This window comes from Anas platyrhynchos, chromosome 2 (genome assembly GCF_047663525.1).
Source record: "Anas platyrhynchos isolate ZD024472 breed Pekin duck chromosome 2, IASCAAS_PekinDuck_T2T, whole genome shotgun sequence".
NCBI classification, from domain to species: Eukaryota; Metazoa; Chordata; class Aves; order Anseriformes; family Anatidae; genus Anas; species Anas platyrhynchos.
Genome location: NC_092588.1, coordinates 9,795,747 through 9,819,064, shown reverse-complemented (window position 1 = coordinate 9,819,064; position 23,318 = coordinate 9,795,747). Strand labels below are relative to the sequence as shown.

Sequence of the window (23,318 nt, the reverse complement as noted above, 5' to 3'; positions counted from 1 at the left end):
AAAATTTGATGGCCCATTTTTAACAGGGAGAATGGAAAATACTTTCTATTCTCCATATATATCGTAGATAGGGAGAATGTTTTAAAAATATTGCGAAGGGGTATGTATGCATGTTTAAATGTGAGTTGCATGTGCCAGTTGTGTGTGTGTGTGTGTATGTGTGTCAGCTACTGCCCTCTGCTGCACAGAATTGGATCTTCCAAGCAGCTCAAAAAACCGAAACCTTAGATGAAGAACAATGCACTCAAGCTTTTGAATCTGGAGAAATTATTTCCCTCCTGACAGTGAGATGTTCAGAGAGTCACCATACTTTGCTCTAAGCCTGTCATGAAACTTGTAGAAGGTCTCAGTTTTCTTGCAATGAATCCTGGAAATTGCAGCAGTTCATGCTGCAGCAATGTCTTTGGAAAGTCAGGACAAATCTATTAAGCTTACTAGGTTCCTCATTCTCTACCCCAAGTTGAGAAGGAGAAGTAGGTTCTACCAGCCCTTGTGCTCAGCCATTGCCTGAGTATGGGCTTGGTCACTTCTCCATGCAGCAAGGAAGAGCAAGATATGAACATCACTTCTCTTGAGAGAAGGCAGTAGGAAATATTTGTCATCTTCAAAAAGTAACTTGAATGGCTCAGCATATGCATGTCTGAGGAAATTAAATAATCTGGGAAATCTGCAAGTCTTAATGTGCATATTAAGACTTGGAAAATACATATCTTGTATTAAATTTGTGTGATTGTCAGTAGCTGAGGATAAGAAGCATTGTTTAGACTGTTCAGAGAACTGTGGTAAAGGGGAAAAAATACTGGAAGTATTTTTAAACTGACCTGACCCTTTTCTGATTCAGATTTAGGGGCTCCACCTACTGCTAAGGTGAAAGTGTGGATGGCTTCAGTACAGGGAAGTTTCAGCTTTGTCTGAAAAGAGCCGAACACTCCCCAGCCAGCAGACTACTCTCCAGACTCCAAGCAAGCAGAAGACCTCACAGTCTGCTCTCCGCTGCTCCTTCATATGTTTGCAAGAGATTACAGCCCTCACAGGTCATTGTGGTTTAACCCGGCAGGCAGCTAAACACCACACAGCCATTCACTCACTCATCTCACCCCACCCCCAGTAGGATGGGGAAAAATCAGGGAAAGAAAAAAACAAAAACAAAAACAAAAACAAAAAGTTAAACTCTTGAGTTGAAAGATAAAGATAGTCTAACAGGGAAAATAACGTTAATAATTATGATAAAATCACAAATAAAATAAATGACATACAATGCAGTTGCTCACAACCCACTATTAATTATTATAAAGTAATAGTATTAATTAATTAATTAATAATCTCACGGTGCCCCATGGTGTGGTATGTCCCTTTGGTCATGCTGGACCAGCTGTCCTGGCTGTGTCCCCTCCAGCTCCTGGTGGACCCCCAGCTCCCTGACAGACGTTTTTGAATCTCTATTATTTCCATAAAGACTTAAAATTGTATGTGTGTTTGTGGAAGTGTGCATATAGATTACGAATATGTACACAAGTCACATACCTGGACAAAGAAGGGACTATGGAAAATGAATAAGAAGAAATTGAGTTGCTCATAGCTACACTTTGTCAAAACTTCCAAATTAGAATACTCTTTCTCATAGGAAATTGTTATTTAAGACTTTCCAGATAGAAATCTCACATATTTATCTTGTGTGTGATTTTCTTCCTTCCACCTGCTCTTCTTTCAAATTACTTATAACCACAGCATGTGGAATTGTGAATTGATTCAAACTGTCTTAACGTGGTCTGGTGATAAGAATAAGAAATCATGGTACAAAGGAATATTTTCTTATATGTTTTACACTATGTGGTTAAAACAGACATGGACAGTCAAATACAGTGGGAAAAACGAACAAAACAAACAAACAAAAAAGTGTCATGGTTGTATGAACATTTTGAATTACTGATTACAAAGACAGTACAGAACTCTACTTAAAAGCCAAGGTTAACCAGAACCTTACAAGTGGCCGATCATTGGTTTTAAAGGATTGAGCATATTTGGTTAATTACATTTCTGCAGTTGCAAAGTCACCAGTTATCCCTTCTATTCTTCATATCTCCCCTTCATTATTTTTCCTATCTTATCAAGCATTCTACTATAACCATGAAAGTAGCCAGCCATAGCTACAGCCTCAAAAGTCACTTTCAGAACCTACCCAAACAATTTAAGAAAAACAGAACATGCCTTTTTCATACTTGGAAGCCTGGGCTGAAATGACCACAGTATAAATATGATCACCAAAATGTGAGTAGACATGGTAGATTTTAGTTACTCAGAGACATCTGTGTCCAGGACTTCAAAACCTTCTGCACCTTTTTCTTGAATGTCTGGTATCTGAGAAAGCTCGTGGGCAAAATGAGCCTTTTCTTTTTGCTGTCATTCCATCCTTTGCCAGAGACAGTTACGCTCACTTAGTGACCACGGGGAAGACATTCTTGCATTAGCACTGTAAGCAGAAAGTGTCTGTTCTGTCCCAGCTTGAGTTTAAGGGACACATAAAATATGAAGGAAGCTTGTCAGCTTGGATTAACTTTGCAGACAGCTCTTCTTCATCTGTGTTGCAAAGGAAGAAACAAGCCTGGAAAAAGAACATTTCTGTAAATGTGTCACAGGCTTGGCTGTGTGTGATCAACATTAAACTACTATTGTTTGTTGGCTACTGAAAGTGACAAAACAAAAGTGAGAAAAGATATTTCATTAAGTTCAAGTTGCTAAGTGCAGCTCAAGGGGAGATAGGTCCCTACAGATATTCACTTCAAACGTACAGATTTAAAAAAAAAAAAAAAAAAAAAAAAAAAAAAAAAAAGACTTAAAATAACAAACAGATGATTATATAAGCAAATTTCAACATCCAGCTCACAGCTCAAAGAACATGTTCTTGATGGTAGCAGCTCAAATAAATCACTTCCACTAAGAGGTAGAAGTAGTTTAGAGTCTAAATCTCTCCTCTGACTTAAGAGAAGCTAGTGAGCATATTGGTTTTGCTTGTTTGTTTTGTTTTTCTTTTGTTTTGTATTTCAAATAATTGTGGACTTGTTGCTATTGTAAGTTTTGTTTTATGTTTCTGGAAGAATTAAATTGTGAGGATGAGCACTATCTCTACATGGAAATCTATCCAGGAGACTGGAACTCTAATCATCTACAAAGGTAATAAAACCTGTATAGAAAAACAGGAGAGATGATACTGGGGTTGCTTTGTGACATTCCTTTCATAGGCTGTGTGTAGCTCTGTGAAATCTCACTGTGTAGGTGAGGTCTTACTCAGTTTTAGGACAGTCATGGGAAGCATTAAGTACACTGATTATTTGTAATTATGAAGATATTTAAAGGGCAGAGATAAGGGAACTGTTTTAATGTTAGTGAATTGTACAATCACTTGGTTTTCATTTTCTCTTCAGTTACATTTGGCATCTTACCTCTGCCTTTAGGAACTCTTTCCCTTTTGTGTCAGTGAGTCCCTGATTTAACACAAACATTGAAGTATCACTATTTCATATGTAAAGAACTGTATTCATCTAGCTTTCTACTTACTGACTATTTTTCGTGCTTTGAGAATATAAGTAAAAAACATCCTCTGCTGAGCATTCTTTATAAAAGGCACTTCTCACCTTATTGGTTATTTGTCTTCGAATCCACTATATTTCTTCTGCATATAATATCCCTTCCCAGTAATAATAAACCTCTTAGAATTCTATCCTGCATTCAAGTTCAATATTTGTGTGTTTTCAATGAGATTTAACATCATTCAAGATTGCATTGTGTATCACGTAACTATTTGTTCCTCTGGAAATCAACATAAAGTTACCATGCTGAGTCTGTAGCATTACACAAATGCATCAAAATAGTTCAAAGTGACCACACACAGTGCAGTGAAGCAACAGAGGTAGCCAAGTATTCAAAGCCTTTCACTATTTCCTAGTAATATGCTGGGACACAAGCTTCTATTGTCTAAAAAGGAATTGTGTCACCTATTGAATGAAATGATAGTTTGCATTTATTTATTGCTTGTCATACAGAATTAGAGAGTATATTAATCTGCCTGTTGATGTAATTTTGGTATTCTTTTGCGTACCACTGAAATGCAGACACCTCTGGGGAGATGCGTGGCAGCTGTGAATAGCTTAGGGCCTTGCAACACTGTGGGAACCAAAAGCAGAACTGTGATTTAGTGGCAACCTGGATTTTTTAACAGTTACTGCTCAATGAATTCTTTGAAACGGTGACTTTACTGCCAGTTGTAGCAGCTGCTGGACTCTCACACTCCCATAAGGAGAAAATCAGAAATACCTAATTCCTAGTTGATGTTTTGTTGTTGTTGCTGCTTCTATAAAACAGCTGGCTAATTTTTGTTGTTGTTGTTTATGGAATTACAGACATAATAGCAGTAAAATACTTAGGAAAATAAACTCTTCTGAGCTACTAAGTGGACCCACATTTCATGGATACTTATTGTGTTTGCTACCTGCCAGCATTCTTATGCAATTAGTCTTCTGTTTCTCTTCTGCTGCAAGTGTTCATCTTGTTTCCGTAAAGCTAGATTCTGCTAATTTCTCATAATAACTCATTTACTTCTTGTTCAGTTCACTATGGTTGTTGTTAACATTCACAAACCGCTCTAACTGCTAGTTATATATACGGTGATCAAAGCCAATTGTACAACATTATTTTCACTGGAAAATTGTTTAAAGCAAAAACATCAGAATTTGATCCTTTGTAATATAAAGTGCCAACAAGCATAATGTGTGTCATGTTATATACCATAATAATAGTCAAGTATAGCAATTTGACCTACCTGTTGAAAAAGACTTGCATCCAAATGGCTAGCTGGACCCACCAAAGACCACTTCTGGATGTTCTGCCATGGGGTTGAGTCCAAAAACTTGCTGAAGGTGACTGTGGTCACTTATTCAATGCCTAGGAAAGGTGGTGAAAAGGAAAAAGATTTCAAAAAGCTAATATGCCAAGGGGAGAGCCACCTGAACGGACATATGATTAATTTTAAAATATCCAATGAGTTTTTAAATATTCGTAGGAAAGGTGAAGAAATTTCAATGAGAATACCATTTTCCACAGGACTCTACAGCTCATCATCAATTTGCACTCCGGAGCTACAGAGAGCACAGAAATTACCAAGCTGTGAGTCCGCCTTCCCTCAAATTTAATTGAGGTCTAACTCTTCATCAGAATACATTTCAGTACAGTCTCATTCTCTGTACAGTCTCATTACTGTTAGAGATAATTGAATTGGTCTACATTTTAAATAATAATAATAATAATAAAGTAAAAAATCAGAAAATAGAATCTAAGACTTCAATCTGTGGGCAATTAATTAATAGCCTGCAGCATATTAAAATATTCAGAAAAGTACATTTCTACATCTATAAGGAAAGGAGCCAAAACTATATGAATATTATGGGTGAGAAAATCAAGATATTTTAGTTGGAATGTCTCACATAGGAAAAATTTTAAATATCATAAACAATACTAAATCCTAGAAATACTTCATAAATCTCATTTCTGTTGCTTCATAGGAATAGTCTATATTAAACATTTTTCCTAATTTTGTTTTTGCATTTAGTGATTTTCAACATTGTATTGCTATAGACAAAATGTCTGGAATTGAAACAAGGATTAAAAAAAAATAATTCTTATAAAAATTTTTAATCAATTCCAATATCCAGCAAGAAACTAAATTAAGATGAGCCTCAGCTGATGCCTTTCAATTTACATTGGTTCTAGTAGCTGATCAGAGTAGCTCAATCTAAGCTCCAGTCAATTAGATTTGAAGTCAGTTCATCCTCTGGTAAGGGAAGAAATCACTCCTGGCCAATTTAAAAGACAGAATGTTGCCACAAGTAGTCACTGTCTAATGCAAATCAAATAATACTTATTGCTCAAATGTGCTGTATAAAATCCATATACAAGATTCACTCCATAAACAGTGTTTTTTTCATACAGTCTCAATATGTGACATATAAGCACATCAGAAAGCACAGAAAGACTGTACAGAAAACTTTGGAGCAGTAGATTATTACCATTAAAAGCTCTGGTCAATTTTAACATCTTTTTACCTGACAATTTTCTGGCACAGTTAAGCTTTTTTTTTTTTTTTTTTAATAAAAAAAAGCTTTTTTTTTTTTTTTTTAATAAAAAGGAGAGGAGGGCTTTTGGATATGTTAGTTCAGTTTGGCTGTAAAATGCACGTAAAATTAATTTTACAATCAGTGCCAGCATCAGAAGGCTGACCCAGGACTGCTGTCCTTCCAGAAAGATAAATTTCTTCAGCAGTGGAGCTTATCAAGGTATCTGAATGGAGTTTGCAGCTTCATAGTCTCCTGTAGGTACAGTGGGTTCTGTAGTAGAAAATGATGTATTTGGATAAAATACAGTCCTAAAATACTCTTTGGACAAAAAACAGAGTTCAGGGGAAATTGCTTATCTAATGCATTTCACTGTGCCTTTCTCCACAGTGTAAGGAAAAGTACATTTGGCTTTTTGTATTTCAAAGCAGTATTTAAATCAAAGGATGGGAAGAAAGAACCACAAATGGCTACTCAGCATTTTCGTTCTGTTTAATGGAGGAGGTAACTTTGCCAATTTTGTTTGTGTATTTTAAAACAATGGCTATCAAACACTAAACTTTAATTTCCTATGTCTTCCTTTTATTCTTCACAAACCTACTTTTGCACTGAGCTTTAAAAAATATTGAGGAAATTCTGTGAAAGATTCCCATGGCTTCTTTCCTTATTAAATAGTGTATAATTCTTCATGGATAGCTGATACCTTCCAGAGATTACCTTTGGGGAGATAAAGTTGTTACTGGAGTAGCAAAAGGGAGGTAGGAAATTTATAAGAGGAAGAAACTGACTAGGCTGCCTACTCAGATTTTTAATTTCTCCACAGTCCTTGTCATATAATATATAACCATTGAAAGATATCCTGCTCCCACTGAACTCAGTGGGAGTTTAACAGTAATTACCACAGGGCTAACATTTGTCTAAAGAATTTTGGAGTGGATCTAAGCCTCCTCACTTCAGGATACAGCACAACCTCTAACTAGTAAGGCTATGAAGGGAATTTTCCCTGTGGGTAGGTGACTTAGGGTATGGTAGAACTCCAAACTCTGTGTCCTGGTGCAGAGTCACACAAAGAGATTGACTCCAGTTGTAACAGGATTACAGAAACCTACACCAGTTCTCCAACTTAACAGTCTTCCCAGGACCAATTCATATCTTCCCAGTCCCTGAGAGATACAAGGTAAAGAAATACATAAAGAGATACAAGCCTAGTTCAAGTCTGACCCTGGAATTTTGGAACATGCCATGCCATTATCCCATCAAGGATATGATGATGACATTTGGTCTAGGATTTCATACACTTTACCCTCATCTATCTAGCACCTTCTGATGATAATAGTCTAGAGTATATGGACCACTAGTTTGGCTTCATACCATTCTCATAAATGTTTAATCAGTGTCATATATGAGGTGCAGGAATCATTTCTTAGCCTGTGACACCAACAACACAGAGCTATGGATATGTTAATTCAGTTTTAGTTAGTTCAGCACACTGTCTGTGCTGGGATTCCATATTTTACCATTCTGTATCTGTATCTGTATGTTCAGATATACAATCTGAATTCTGTATCAGATTTGCAAGTTTTTATGTAACCAGCTGTCACCACAGCTCAATCTCTAGCTCTGTAACATTTTCCTTCTGCTAAGTACAGGGGCTGGAGGGTTTTTTGATTTATTTTTTTTTTTTTTCCTGTTTGACTTTCCTCATGTCCAGGATGGATTTCAACTATGTGTTCCCAGCCCACATATCTGACAACTCGAGGTCCTTCTCTGTTACTCCCCTATCCTCCCTGGTGCTTGCAGCACCCTTTAGCCGTACCTTCAGACTTAACAAATGTGATACATACATAAACAGAAACATGAACATAAACATACTTAAACAAACACACACAAAAAAAAAAAAAAACAAAAAAAAAAAAAAAAAAAAAAAAAAACATAAATTTATGTACATACATGAACATAAACACGTTGAATAACTCTGGGCCAAATCCCTTCCTTACAGCACTTCCCCACAGTATGAGGTGCTGCTGCTTAAACTGTACAATAGTGAGTTCTCCCTTCCATAATATATCCTAGTGCTGAGGATGTGCCACAGTGTAAAATCATAGATAACAGCAGATTAGATTATTCTGATGTATGGTGTTTAGTTAATTTGCATTTCAGAAGGTTCCTTGTACTTCTGAAGCCTGAAATGCAGGTGTACAATATCCTAGTAGACAGGGAAATCATATTAATGGGTTTGGCAAAGCTTGGGTATTACAGATTGAGCCAACTGTTTGACTTTGGGAGAATGCCTAATGTTTTATTAGCACTGCTGCTTCTTTTCAAGAGAAGTCAGTGGTCATTTGGGAGGTCTAATGAGAAATGTTTCATCAACAGAGTACTGGTGTTTCCAAGAAGGGAAATTAAAATCATTCTGTACCCCCAAAAGTGTTTTGTTTACAAGTATATCTCATGTTATTCTAAGCTGTATATTCAGTCTTAAAAGGCAGTATGAGGATACTGCCAGTGTAATGGCATCCCTTTCCTCCCTAGGCACTTCACCAATGTGTAAAGCTAAGTAGCTGTTCCAAATAGTTGACTTTACCTGGGATTTCTCAGTAAGGTCAACCTCTTGACAGATAACTATTTTCTGAATGCAGCCTAACAGAGAAACTTAATGACCTCTATTTACTTCAAGTAGAAATCCATCAAAGGGACAATTAGCTAATTTTAACCAGAAATTGGCTCCCTGGTGAGAAGCAAGCTTATAAATAAACCATTTCATTTGTTCACTGAACTAGACTGTCATGCAAGTGAAATTGCTGACTCCAAAGCAGACAAGTGATTTGAAATGTTTACATGAATGACTTCAAATCGGCAAAGTTTTCTTGCCTTAGATGCCCTGAGAGAATGACTTAGGAGCAGAAACCACAGGAAGTGGCTTCTTTTACTACTGCTGCTTTGCAGGCAGGTGGCAGCCAGGCAGGGTCCTCCTGTACCTACACTATCCACTGGAGCAAAGCAGCCCAAGGTCCCACAGACTGCTGTTAGCTCGCAGTGAGGTGGAGAGGCAGATACAGCTCATCAGTTTCCCAACTTGCACATAAGTAGCTTATACTTTAACATCACACGTGAAAGGAAGAGCAGGTTTATACTCCCAATTAGGCTCTGAATAAATACCTTTTGCAAGAAAGCTGTATTGACTGCATGCTGGTTTTCTGTTTAAGGTTCCGTATTGCCACAGCACTTTTAATTGTCACAGCAATTATTTCTCCAGTACAAAACAGTTGCCCAAAAGAACGGAAATGGTAGTTTCTGTAGGGTCACTGTGTCTCAGTTTCCTAAGTGATATGTTTGTTGGAACATATGTTTCAAGAACAGCAAAGCAGGGAAGAAAGGTCTATATCTGAGGAAGCTGCCTTATGACATACATTGGGGGCTTTCATTTTCTTGCACACCCCCAATACAAGAAGGACATGGACATATTAGAGGAGGATAAGAGGGCTGGAGCATCTTTCCTATGAAGACAGGCTGAGGGAGTTGGGGTTGTTCAGACTGGAGAAGTGAAGGCTCCAGGTAGACCTCATTGCAGCAGCCTTCCAGTACTTAAAGGGGCCACAGGAAATCTGGGGAGGGACGCTTTGTCAGGGGGTGTAGCGACAGGCCAAGGGGAATAGTTGTAAACTAATAGGAAATAGATTTAGATTGGATATAAGGAAGAAATTCTTTACTCTGAGGGTGGTGGGATAGGTTGCCCAGAGAAGCTGTGGATGCCCCATCTCTGAAGGTGTTCAAAATCAGGGCTTTGAGCAACATGGTCTGGTAGGAGACGTCCCCTGGCAGGGGGGTTGGAATTGAATGGTATTTAAGGTCCCTTCCAAGCCAAACCATTCTATAATTCTATGATTCTATGAACATCCCTGAGAAACAACACATGCATTCAGCATGTATTGCCAGTAATCACCACCACAGTTTCTGCAATATTAATTTTGTTTAAGGGATGAATATATGAGAATAGCCTGGAGGTATTTAAAAGATGATAGATAGGACAACAGAGAAAAACAGAGACATTGCAGGCCAGTTTCCAATCCCATGAGATATGGGGACTGTGAAAATGTCTGATGAGACTCCAGTGAATTCTCAAGCAGGGAACAGGATGGAGCCTTCCTAGGTCATATGGGGGACTCAGGAGGGAAACTTTATAGCTGTCTTCACTCTGTTTGAATAGAGCTCTCCAGTCTGCTGTGTGAAATGTTATCAGCCCAGAGATTAATTGCTTCTAAAGGCAGCCAAGTAACTGCTAAAGGCAATAAAAAGGGGAAGAAAGAAAGGATCCTTTAAGTAGAATTTAATGACCTTCTCCTCCACATTGTTTTACTTTGCCAGCTAATATATACTCACTTGTATAAATGCAAGTGTGTGTGCTCATGCATGTGTGACTGCGTGTGTGTGGTGAGATTGTACTGGCATACCCAGTTTGCTGTCTTCTTGAAAGTTGATTATCTTTGCTAAGAGGAACATGCCATGATTAAATCAACAACTCTCATCTAAACTTATCTGAAAACAAGAGATACCACTGTTTCCACGGCTGGGAAACAAGCCTCTATCTATGTTCGGTAGACTTATGCAACCTTCATTTTTCTTTAAAACAAGTGGAAGAAAAGTTCAAATTGTTACACTTTGCTTTGGTCTTTCAGTCCTGCTAAGTGTTAGAAAGGCCTGTTCATAATGAAAGTTTCTCCCGGGAACTAAAAATAACCTTGATGGGATTTTATAGGGCTGTATCTGACATATCAATGCATTCAGGCACGATTTTGTGAACATGTTACTGAATCTATCTCAAAGCACTAAAACGTCAGATCATTTTCATCTATTAACACTGTAATATTTCCAATTATCACACAGGAGGAGAAGGCACTAGGAAAACACAATATACAATTTTTGTTCCAAAGAGTTCATACATAAAATCTTACTATCATTGCTGCTTAGTTCTTTACAACTTCATTAACTACCCAAGAATATTCTTAATTAAATATGTATTTATATATTTTAATGCATAAAATTATATCCTGGGGAGAAGGCTTCCTAATATTATTGGAATATTTCCTGCGCAGACAGGTAGGCTTTCTTTTTATTTGATCTTTGCAAAATCTGAGTTGATAAATGCCATAACTGAAAATAATAGTGATTCTTCAGAAGTCGCAGAAACCAATAAACACAATTAGTTCAGTCCTTCTCTGACATGCACCAACATATACCAGACCCACAGTTAATGGAGTTACCTTCCTTTACAAAACATTTACAGATACAATTAGGCACAAAAAGTACTATCACTAATTTATTTTTTTTTACTTTCACTTAATCTCAGAGATACAGAGAACCCTTTAGTTGAGAAAAGAACAAGTCTGCTAGGAAAAAAAAAAAAAAAAAAAGAAGCTAAGAATAGTACACAAAGTATGCCTGGTAGAAGAAGACTCATGCTCCCAGCATTTTGTGGAGAACCACAGCTGTGGGTCAGCACACATTCCCATAAAATGGTTATCAGATGCAAATATGCAGTTTCCCAGCAGTACTCTGTGGTTGAGAGTTAGCAGCTAGCAATTCTCACCACAGAGCTGAAGTCATTTCCCTGGGTTTGCCCTAGTTTTTTAAACAAAATGAAACACACCACAAATTCTGGAAAGCTGAGAAGATAAGTCATGAAGCCAATGCTCAACTTGGGAAAAAAAATAAAAGAGGCAGAAATAATTTAAGGGCAAACGTGCATAATTAGAATAACCACATTCTCTCTTCTAGTGTATCTTCATTGTGACAATATTTTCGGTTATTTTTTCAAAGTCAGGCTGTACACACCATCCTCTTCTGAGCTTGCAAGTTTTATCTCTTGCTCACAGGAAGGAATAGTTGAGATATTCATATTAATGTCATAGGCTAGAGTCAAAGCAAGGATAATCAATGAGATGTTCCCAGCATTTAGAATCATCCCTGGTTTCAGTGGAAATAAAGCCTGTCTCTTTTCTGTTTCCTTTTACTGTCTGGTTTGATCACGCATTTGAAGGATATCACTTCAAGAACACTGCGTGAAGATGACTGCCAGCTATATCATGTGCTTGTCTTGGACTCTTCCCAGGAGGTTGAATCTGAGCTGAAATAAAATGCAAGTCTTTTCACACTCACTTTGACAAAATAATGTAGCCTCTAGTTGGGAAACTCATTCAGCTTATAATGATGGGAAAAAGTAATAAAGTATTTTAAATATTCCAGTTGCTGTAGGAAGGAAGATACCTATTGCTTTTTTGCAGAGGTTACGCTATGTTGAGCATTCATTGGCATAGCTGTTCCCAGAAAGCACCCATGCAGGGAATGCTAAAATTGCAGTTTCCGTTGTTTCCTTCTTAGGGAGCTGTTTTATCCATTCTTAAGATGGGTTTGAACAGAAAAGTATTCTCAGTGCTGTGAATTTTGAGTTAAAGAGGCAAGAAAACTGGGAAAAGAAAGGAAGCTGGAAGAGTTGTCACCAAACAGAGCAGCCTAATTCCCTCAGCTAGTCTTCCCTGTCTGTATCTCAGGTCAAAGGCAGAACAGCATCTCTGTAAGCTAGAAGAATCTCTGTTTTAATCCACTGATTATAGCAAGAGAGAAGCCATCTCTGCTAGGTGACACGAAAACCTCCTGACTAGTAGTATCACCATCAAAGTCCCATCAAGAGGCCAGAGGACAAGATCACTCACAGCTCTTTCTAGTCTTCCGTGTATATCACGTGCTTGCTCATCTGTACACAAAGATTCTACTTATTGCTGGACTGTGTGTTCCCTGGTGTTTATAGTGCTGGAACACTTGTATTAATTTCCCAGATTTACCCTCAAGACCACGGCAGAATATAGATGCTCTAGATTTCACTATTTTTATTTCCTGATTATATATTCTACAGGAGGAAATCACAGTCCTTGGATTTGAAGATCATAAAGAAAGGTTGTGAGACCTGTTAAGGAAATTTTAATAATAATAATAATAACAACAACAACAACAACAATTATTTTTTGATCTCAGAAAGTATTTACATTTACTAAAATATTTTAAAATGAGAGAAACTGTGTGCAGAAGCAAGGGATTAGGAAGTACAAACCTCACACTGATCCCAGCCTCTACCCCTTTTTGTGATTGGAGGCATTCTCATGTACTTCTCTCACTTCCTAATGGGATTCAATAATAAACTATTTTTATTATCTAGCTCCTAGGAAACATTTTGTACATCGATCACAATCAACTTTATCAATAAACCTGCATTATTTTTGTTTTTCCAGCTTTGGGGCCTGGATTGTGGAACAGAAAGGCAAAAGGATTTGTCCAAAGTTCCCAGCAGGTTAGGTGGACAAAAAGACACCCTTTTCCAACATCTCTAGTTACTCCCATACCCACTATCTCCCACTTTGTAAATTGCTCTCTTACCTACAGTGGTTTCTGAAGCTAAATAAAGTTTGAGGAGCTTAGTGCTCTGGAGATGAATGAATTAGTGTACACTAAGTGTATGGTAAATATTTTATGCATTTTCTGCATAAAACAGCAAAGATTAGTATATCATTGCTCAAAATACAAGTAAGAATTTGCTTGACAGAAAAGAGAAAATGTTTCATTGCTATTTTGTACAGCTGGTCAGCAAGGGGATTTTCTATCCAAGGGGGTGAAAATAAATAAATAAATAAATAAATAAACCTGCAGAATTATTTTACAGAAAGCTATGCAAAAAATGATATTTATTTCAGGTGAATGAAAAGATCCTATTTTGATAAACTGAAAATATTATTCCAAAGAAAGACCTTTAATATGTCCTTTAATAATACTACTAAATAATAATAATAATACTAAAAATTCTACTTTTTGTTTTATCTTCTGATTTTAAAACAAATATAGTCAAAATTGATTATTTCCAGATAAATTACTTTTTAGCATAGATAAACAGCTGTAGAAGTTTTCTGGTCTTTTCTTCTCCATTCTTCATATTTTAGAACATACTTGATTGAGGAGACGAAATAAAGATGGTCATTGAGGAGATGAAATAAAGATACTTGTGCCATTTGTGTTACTTGCAAATAAGGCCTTTGTAAAATGCTGCAGTCATTTTATTGGTGGGGAGAATCTGCTCTTTGTCTTTACACTTGGGGGAAAATGGGAAAACAATTAAAACAAACAAACAAAACAAAAAACGAGGGAAATGTTGTTCATGAGAAGGATGTCTGAAGTGCTTGCACTTGGCTCTATCCTTCTCGCTGAAGTCAATGGCTAAAAGTTGTCAAATGATTGCATTTTCTCAGGTATACAACTCATTTCCACCAGGAAATTTTGTCCCAGTGTTTTCTGATAGTTTATACAATTTATCTGAGATTTGTGGACAAACCTATTTAAAAGACTGTAATCTATCTGACTCAGCTGATGTAAAACTGGAAACACCTGCTTCTCCAACATGCAGGTCTGCTATCTTATGGGTAAACACGAGAAGGAGTTAGGTCATGTAGAAGCTTGCTATGAAATGTCATCTGCCCAATTCAGTGCCACATGCTCCCTTCTGAAGGGACTTCATGTGTAGGAGAAAGCCCAAGAAATTTATTCATTCAAAAATTTAGTGTCTCTGAAATATCAAGATCAGACACACAACCCTGTCCAGCAGCTCTGATTCCTTTACAACACTTTAGGCTCACATTGAGAATATTTAGGATGTTTCAAAGATCTCTGAAGGATTTTCCTAAATATCATTAAGATAATTCTTCTTATATTTCTGAAAATCCTGCAAAATATTATAGTAATGGAAGACAATGAAACTAAAATAGCCCGTGATGAAACTTTTTCTATTATTTATGTTTCAAAAAGTATTAGACAATTTGATATGAAGAAGGTCTATTACTATTGTATGTGTAAATGTTTGCTCTGTAGTATGTGCTTTTGAGCATTCAGATCTGCCGTTTTACAGCTGTTCCTATATTACTGTTTCTATCTCTTCAGTATTTTTACAATCAGAACCATAATCTTTCCTTATCAATGCATTGTAATGATTTACTTAGTTCTAGTTAATGAGATACTTTTGTTTATCATTCTATTTCAGGAATTTTTACTGATCTACTTTCTGTTTAACAGTAACAGTTGGAGTTGATTCAATTGCATTAACGTGGTTTATTTGGCTTTGATATCAATGTCAGCGTATCACTGATTCAAAACGTTTGAAAATAATCTAAATGGAGGATTAATGAGGGAGACTACTCCATGGAGTGGTGTTTTTCTAACAAGAACAAAATCCCAGATTTACTGGAACAAAATTGCCACAATGGGGACCTCAAGGGTTTTTAGTTGAAAAATCAGACGTTTTCACAAAAAAAAAAAAAAAAAAAAAAAAAAAGATAACTGGTAAATCCCACCTGCCTGATCTTTCAACTGATATTTCTCTCTATGCATATCATGTTTTTCAAGCCTGTGTAATTTCAATTTCAGTGTGTTATAGCAAGTCATGAATAGAAGTAAATTGCAACAAAGCCCTGTGATTTTTAAACAAATCTCATATTTTCCTGTGGCCTAGGTGGTGGATATTTGAATTTAACAACACTGTCATGACTGGCATTTACCAGTTTTATCTTCTTGGACAAGGTACTAGGAAACTGAATTTGAATCTGACAACCTTGTAAGCAACATAGACCTAAATGGTGTAAATTCCCATTTGCCACAAACTGGAGATCTGTAATAATCTACTCAGATGGAGCTCTTTCCCTATGGGGTGCTCTGGCTAAGTGCCTGTGCTGCATTACCACTTTTGCATGTAATGGCTGCAAAAAGGCTCATGGGCAAAAGTCAAGTGGTAAAAGAAAACTTTTCTTAAAAGCTGTAGTTCAAGGGGGAAAAGAGCTAATAAAGCCTGGCTTTCAACAGCAATTTCTGATAGCTAGTAAAATATGTTTGTCTTTCCCTTGATGGAGACACCAAAAGAATGTCCCTTTTTTATGCTTACTTTTCTGAAACTCTTTTGTAGTTTGCATGGGATTTCTACTTCCTCAACAGATTTTCTTGGAATTAGTCAAAGATCTCAAATGTTACTAAGCTCAGACAGGTAGATAGACATATGCACGCACACAAAGTATGAACAAACAAGCCTCATTGCCTTACAAGCCTGAGGTAAAAATAACATTTTGGAATTTTCACTGCCAGAGTTTGAGAACTTCTCATTACAGGATCAGGAATGAAACTTGGCTGTGCTGACTGGAGCCATTTATTGTAGACAGTGGCATTATTGTTTACCTTCCAACAAAATATTTCCTACTTCTTCCAGGCCTCATGTGAGAAGTGGGTAAATTACTTAAGAGCAGAAATCTAAATCCCACCATGGCTATCAGAACTTTTCTCAATGCTCTGAGGTGCACCAGAGGAGTCGTAGGTGAGGAATAATTGGTTTGACATGCTTAATCTATTAATTATGCATGAATGTATGTGAGCATGTTGCAGTTTCCCCACATTAATTCATTGACTGGGGATAGCTCACCTACTGCCTGTCAGGAAAGCCAGTCCTGGCATGTTATCAGCACAGGAACTTTCTTCAAGATGGTTTGTGAAATGTTGGAGAGTGTGAAGGTGAATACAGAGTATTTTGTCTCTTTTCCATAGTAAAGGAACAAAGGGCTCACAGTGCAGTGTATAGATAGCAACACTGCTGCTAAAGTAAACACAAGGACAACCTTTTTCACACATACTGCACTTTCAAAGTTACAGCATGTGTAAACATTTAAAAACAAAAGCAGTCATTGAACTTCAGTGGGTTGGGAGGATAGTGTAATAGGAAGTTAAATAAGCACATGTCCATCAATTGCTGCTTACTTCTGACTCTATTTAACTTTATTTTCCATCCTTGAGATCCCCCATCCCCGTTACACTTGTTCTCCTCTATGGTAGGGAACCTCCACAATGAAATGAAGGACTCTAGCAAAGCAGCTTCCCTGGGAAGGAAGGATTCACTCAAGCGAAGGATCACCACTCCCTGGCCCAAGCCTGCTCTCACACTGTATTCCTGCCTCTTATTTCTGAGAAATTATTCTCTGTCCCCATCCTACTGCCTACACATCATCAATTTAGTCAGAGCAGGTGGCAACTATAAAGATACAAGTTGTTCGTGAACAGCATCCAGCTATTGGACAATAGGATGCAGTGGTACATGCTAAACATGCTAAACTTTTCCGTCTGAATTCAAGCTAGACATTGTAGTCTATGCCTTGCAACTGAGAAGCATTAATTTAGAACAGGCAAAATCTGTGTTTATGGATAGCATAGAGAGAAATATCTCCCTTGCATACATCATCCTGGGGAAATGTAAAGCACTATTGAGGCACATCTGAAAAAGTTAACAAGGATCGGTGTTAATAACAACTGTTCAGATGAAGGCCTACAAAAGTACAAATCAGCAACTTCAAAGGCAGTGCAAATTAGTGCATATGCTTATGAAACTGAAATCATCCAAGAATATTTGTAAAACCTCGGGCAGAGATGTCTGATGTCTCCTTAGAAAAAGTGATGAGCTTTTCTTCATCTATCACTGGCCTAACAATGAACTCAAGTCTTGCAGAAAGCGCATTGTACCTCACTGATGAATTCCCCTGTGTTTGACAACCCTGTAAGAAAAACAGCTGATGAAGCAGACACAAGATGCATGATTATTTATAGCACCACACATCAGAAAACTAACTTTATGCTTGTTTCAGGTTGTTTTCCCAATAGAAAAGCAAACCCTTTAAAAGCATGAAGGGATGGGATGTCTCTTGAAACTTTGTCAAAAGGTGTTTTTGTCAATTAATTAAAATGAAGGGGTGGATTATGAAATAGTGACAAGCTGTACTGAAAATTGCTGGGGGGAGTTATTCACAAAATTGCCTCATCTTGGGTAGTGGAAACGCTGACAAAATCTCACTGAGTTGGAACTAGACTGGCCACTTCTATAAGCCAGATAAAATTACTATAGCCATGAAACAAGCAGTAATTACAGGTTTTAATAATTTTTACCAGAAAAAGAATTGTGGAAGATTTGGAATTGAGGAAGATTTACTGAAAAATTGGTTTGTCAGTGACTGAAAGAATGTAAGAAAGAAAGATGGAAGAAGGAAGGAAGGAAGGAAGGAAGGAAGGAAGGAAGGAAGGAAGGAAGGAAGGAAGGAAGGAAGGAAGGAAGGAAGGAAGGAAGGAAGGAAGGAAGGAAGGAAGGAAGGAAGGAAGGAAGGAAGGAAGCTCCCCAAGCATATGCAGACTAAATTAACTGGGGAAGTTCATGCTAACATTTCAGAAAATTGAACTGATGAAACTTTGTATCTACAGATACCAACTGTGCCTATGAAATGTGTCAAAAGCAATGTTCTCAATGACAAAATCCCACATATGCTTTGAAGTAATAGAATTGAGTCATTTTTGCTAAGTATGGTTGAAATTTTGGGTTGCTCTGTCATTTTCCTAAGTTGTATTAAATTATAACACTATTTTTTCATCATGTAATTATTTTAAATGTGATAACATTGTTTCATACTACCATTAGTTCTTTAATGAATTTTTTGTGGTAGACTACCTGATGAATTATCCACAGGTCTACAAAAGTGGTAATATTCAATAAATTCTATCTTTAGAGAAGTGCAGATTGCTTGAGATGTAGATTATTTGTGTCAACTATATGCAATATTTTAGCTAGAAATTTAAATCATCACATTTTGGAAATCAAAAGACTAATATGTTCTCCAGAAAAAAATCTGGAAAGTTGGTGACAAGATGGAAAGCTAAGAAAAAGCTTAAATGTCCAATGATGGGACTGGGAAGGATAACAACCGCTCCACTGTACTTGACCTCTTCATTGTATTTTGATAGGCCTTTCCTGCATAGGATTAAATCTCTGAAGGGAGATCTGTGTCTATATTTTTCGTATGCATTCTTTCACCACCTGAAAGCCATGTGCCATGATATACTTGTTTTCAGATCCCAGACCTGTTCCATCACCTCCCTAGCTCTTCTCTCCATTGTTATTTCATCCTTTCTATACACAAATAGGCCCTTTCAAGCAATTCATCTCCTGAATTATATACTTGTGTCAGCTTCACATCAAACTGACTCTTTTCTTGATTCATGTTGGAATGAGTAGTAATATTACATAATTTTAATCTTGTTCAGTTTAGCCATGAGTTTGCTTACTCAGTTCATATTCCCCTCTATTAAGACTCTCTGGAAGGCTATATTTAACACTTTTATAGCAATATCTTAGTTTAATATAACTTCACTTTATTTTATTTCTTGGTGCTTTTGAGATCCCCTGTTCAGTTTGTCATATAATTTGGATTTCAGCATCACCTCTGTTTAGGACAACAATTCTAGAAAAATTAAGGTATTAGAAATTGCTGTTAAAAAAGACATAAAGACCTGATCAATGAAAAGAAGTGTTCTAAATTTCATGTTAGGGATAACAAGATAACATTCATTAACAACAAAATGAGTTGTCTTTGTGGCCTGTTCCCTGGATATTTTTATTTTTTTGGGGGGAGGGGAAGGGGTGGCACTTAGTATTTGTTAGCTACAAACAACAGAGAGACTTGAAGCATGAAAGAAATGCTTCTGACCACTATATGTTCTTATGGCCTATCCGTCTCAGAGTTACTGATGGAAAATTATTCATTAGGCACTGCTGTAAAATATTTTCTGTATAATGTTGAAGTGCTCAGAGGAAAGAAAAAGAGCTACTAAACAAAAATAATGACAACATTGCAGGTCTTGAATTACATTAATAAGAAGTGAATTTACTTAATGTACAGTAGGACACAAAATAATGATCTGAGTTCTATAGAAGCTTTTGTTCAAGAGTTCATATGGTGGGTAGAAGGGTCTGAAGTTAAAAGGAATTAAATGCCTCAGAGACACTACTTCAGACAGTGTATTTTCAGCTTACTGAGCAAGAAAAAAAAAAAAAAAAAAAGAAAGAAAAAAAAGCTAACATTTTCCAAAGTCTTTGGTTTTCTATGATCTGCCTGACATAATCAGTGAAGGCTTATATGCAGTCTGTTGGTATACTTACTCAGGGTTTTGAGGTTACCTACAGTCACTTGTGTTGATAGGGTGTTTCATTCCACAAAAATTCCTGTGGATGTATTTTCTCTTCCAGTTTTTAATAAATCCATATTCATACTAAATTTGTTTTTGAACTGAGCAAAGGTTTTTGAGAGTAGAAATCACTCAGAGTCAAAATAGTCCACACCTAGAAGTGAGCTATATAATCCCATTCTGAGAACACAGAAACAGCTTCTATTTCTGATTCTAGAAACAGCTGAACCAGGTAAGACCAACTCGCTGGCTAATACTGATAGTGATGTATTTGAATTGATCAAAAATTTCCTTTTTCTTTTTCCTCCCATGATTTTTCCTAATCACTTTTGAAACCATTAAAGTTTCTAACATCCACCACATCCAGGAGACAAGGACTTCATGTCTGGGTGAACAAAAATCACCTTTTTTTAGGTCTACAAACCTACTGCCTGTTAGTTTGACATACTAGTTTTTGTACTGGAAGAGACAGTGAACAATAATTTCCTATTCACTTTTTCCATGTCATTTATGCTTTCACATATCGCCTTCCACTCATCTTCTTTACCAATACTGAAAAGTCCTTGTTAATTTATTTGTTCCTAATATGGAAGATATTTCATGCCTCTGATTACACTTGTTCTTCTTGAAAACTCTTCTAGTTTTACAACATCCTTTTTGAAAGGGTTGAGTAATGGAAAGAAAATCATCCTAAATTGAGGGCAGTAATCAAAATGCAGGTGTACATAGCTTTATACAGTAGTGTGATGTTTTCTGGTTTGTTCCCTACACCTTTCCTAATACATTCGGATATCTGGCTTGCCTTTCTGAGAACTACTGAGTGCTGAACTGACATTTTTATCAGACTATTTGTTATAACCACAAGATTTTCTCTCTTGGTCATAGTTATCAGTTCAAAATCCATCACATTATTTACAGATTTTTCTTTTTATTTTTTTTTATTGCTTGCCTTTTTGTGTTTCATCCTAAAGTCATGAAAAACTATGAAAAAGCAATCTTTAGCTGTGATATTGTAGAGAAATAAGCCAGTTCACACTATCTGACACAGCACATAATTTCCTCCTTTAACTCTGCTCTAGTGTGTGCTGAGTCTAGAGCACACTTTCAAGACTCTCTTGAAAATCTGCCCAAGTTTCATCTTCACTGGTGGTGGGAATGAAAGACCCCATTTTACTCTACATTCCACCACAGTAAGGGGAAGAGGTGACCAGATGTTCCCCCTCCTGCCAGGCAACAACAGCTTTTATGAGGGTGAAAAAATGTATATCTCTGGATCTTATTATTGCACAACATTTTACGTTCAATAGTGAAAAAGGAGGCAGGTGACTAACTAAGACTGTTTGAAGTCCAGACGGGACTATTTGGAAGAGGATGTGTTGCCTGTAGTTGTGAGGTACAGAGGTGAAGTGGCAATTTAGGAGGTGGCTTTGTAATAAGTCACTTTTTTATAACTTGAGTAGCTGAGCTTTTACCAAATGCATATCACCTGTTGTCCCTTATCAAACATGCCTCTGATGTTCTTGATTTACTTCATTCATTCATTCTTAACATACAAAACAGCATTGGTGGGCCTGGTCTCATAAAAGCAGATCACTGAAACCCTTGGGGCACAGGAAACCGGCAAATGCACAAATGCATTCTTTTTTTTTTTTTTCCCTAAAATAAATAAATAAATAAATAAATAAAATAAAGGAAAGGAAAAAAAAAAAAAAAAGGAAAGAAAGAAAGAAGGAAAGAAAAGGAAAAAACTGTATATATGACCTAGCACAGGAAACAAATCTAATGAAGGAATGTCCTCAGCTTTCACAGGAAATTATTTTCATTTTATGCCATTTTCTGTCTCCATAAAAAGTAACAGAGTTGACCTCCTGCACTCCTACCTAACCTTTCAGCATCAAGGACTGGAGAGAGAAGTGTTGGTTCAACCAACAACATGCTATTCCATTAAGAGTGTAAATGGGAACAGACTCTTTTCAGCATGGGCAACGTAACTGTCACACCACAGCCAATATTTTCTGAAACAGAGCTTAGTAATAGAGTGGGGTATATGCTGTTTTGTAACCAAATGGAGATATTTAAAACATGCTTCATTTTTAGAAAAAGCAGTGAGCACTTGCTTTCTGGCAAACAGATCCCAACTGGGTTATTCAGAATCACTGACTATTCCTTAAATCCTAATAGACTGTAATAAGCAGTTTAAAGCAAGGCTGTAATAAATTACTGGCAGCTGTTAATAGGTTTAACTTGACGCATTTTGTCATACACATTGCTGATTCTGTTTGGCTTTGGTTTAGGGCAGAAGTTGATATAATGTTTCATTTTATCTCATGCAGTCCACATTTTAGTTCACCTTAGACTTCAGAAGGAGCTAAATATCTTCCTGCATGACAGACCATGTATTCATATCTTTAATTGCTGATGTGATATCTAAGGAAGAAATCACATTGGATATGGGCTGACTCAAAGAAGATAATCCCACAATGTCCTTAGGTCATGCTTTTAATGCTGGAAAAGTTGGCACTTAAAACTCTCATGTTTGTTTTCTCATGATAAAAATGTTCAAGGTAGAAAAAATACTATAATACTACTAGCCATAAAAATATAATTTCTTAAATTAGCTGCTTCTGGAGACAATTTTACAAAATGCTTTAGGTCAGGAGGTGAGTGCCCATGTCCCTTCCTCTTCATTAGTTAGGCATGTTAAAGCTACAGAAAACAAGCCTCAGCAATGCGGGTCAAAGGAAAACTCACAGAGAATTGATGATCAGGATTTAAGAAAAAAAAAAAAATAAATAAAAAATAAAAAATCTGCACCATATTCAGTTTCTTTCTTTAACTTATTGCAACTCTCAAATTAACACCAGTGCAATGAGTCTTTGTAAATTAATGAGTTTAATAAGTGAACAAGAATCAAACAGTCTCTCTTGTTTCAAAACTACTAATAAGAACTTAAACTGAGTATAAACCCCTGATTCATAGCCTCTTGCTAATAACATGCTTTTGTCTCTGAAGAGAATAATTAAATCATCACCACATTCCTTTTACTCTGTATAACTTCCTGTATGATATGAATTTAGATCAAAACATGCCCTTTCTCCCCTAAGGGTTCTTTGTTATATTGCTTAGGAAAATGGTTTCATG

The 23,318-nt window shown here is 36.7% G+C and overlaps 1 long non-coding RNA gene across 1 annotated transcript in view; it reads right to left on the bottom strand.

The window, feature by feature from the left end:
* Positions 1–531: 531 nt before the first annotated feature.
* LOC106019000 (uncharacterized) overlaps positions 532–23,318 on the bottom strand; it is a 236,403-nt gene continuing 213,616 nt past the window's right edge. The window contains exons 8-9 of the long non-coding RNA XR_002404884.4: positions 4,817–4,938; positions 532–2,602 (exon numbers count right to left, since the gene is read on the bottom strand). This is a non-coding gene — a long non-coding RNA (uncharacterized lncRNA). The remainder of the gene's footprint in view (positions 2,603–4,816; positions 4,939–23,318) is intronic.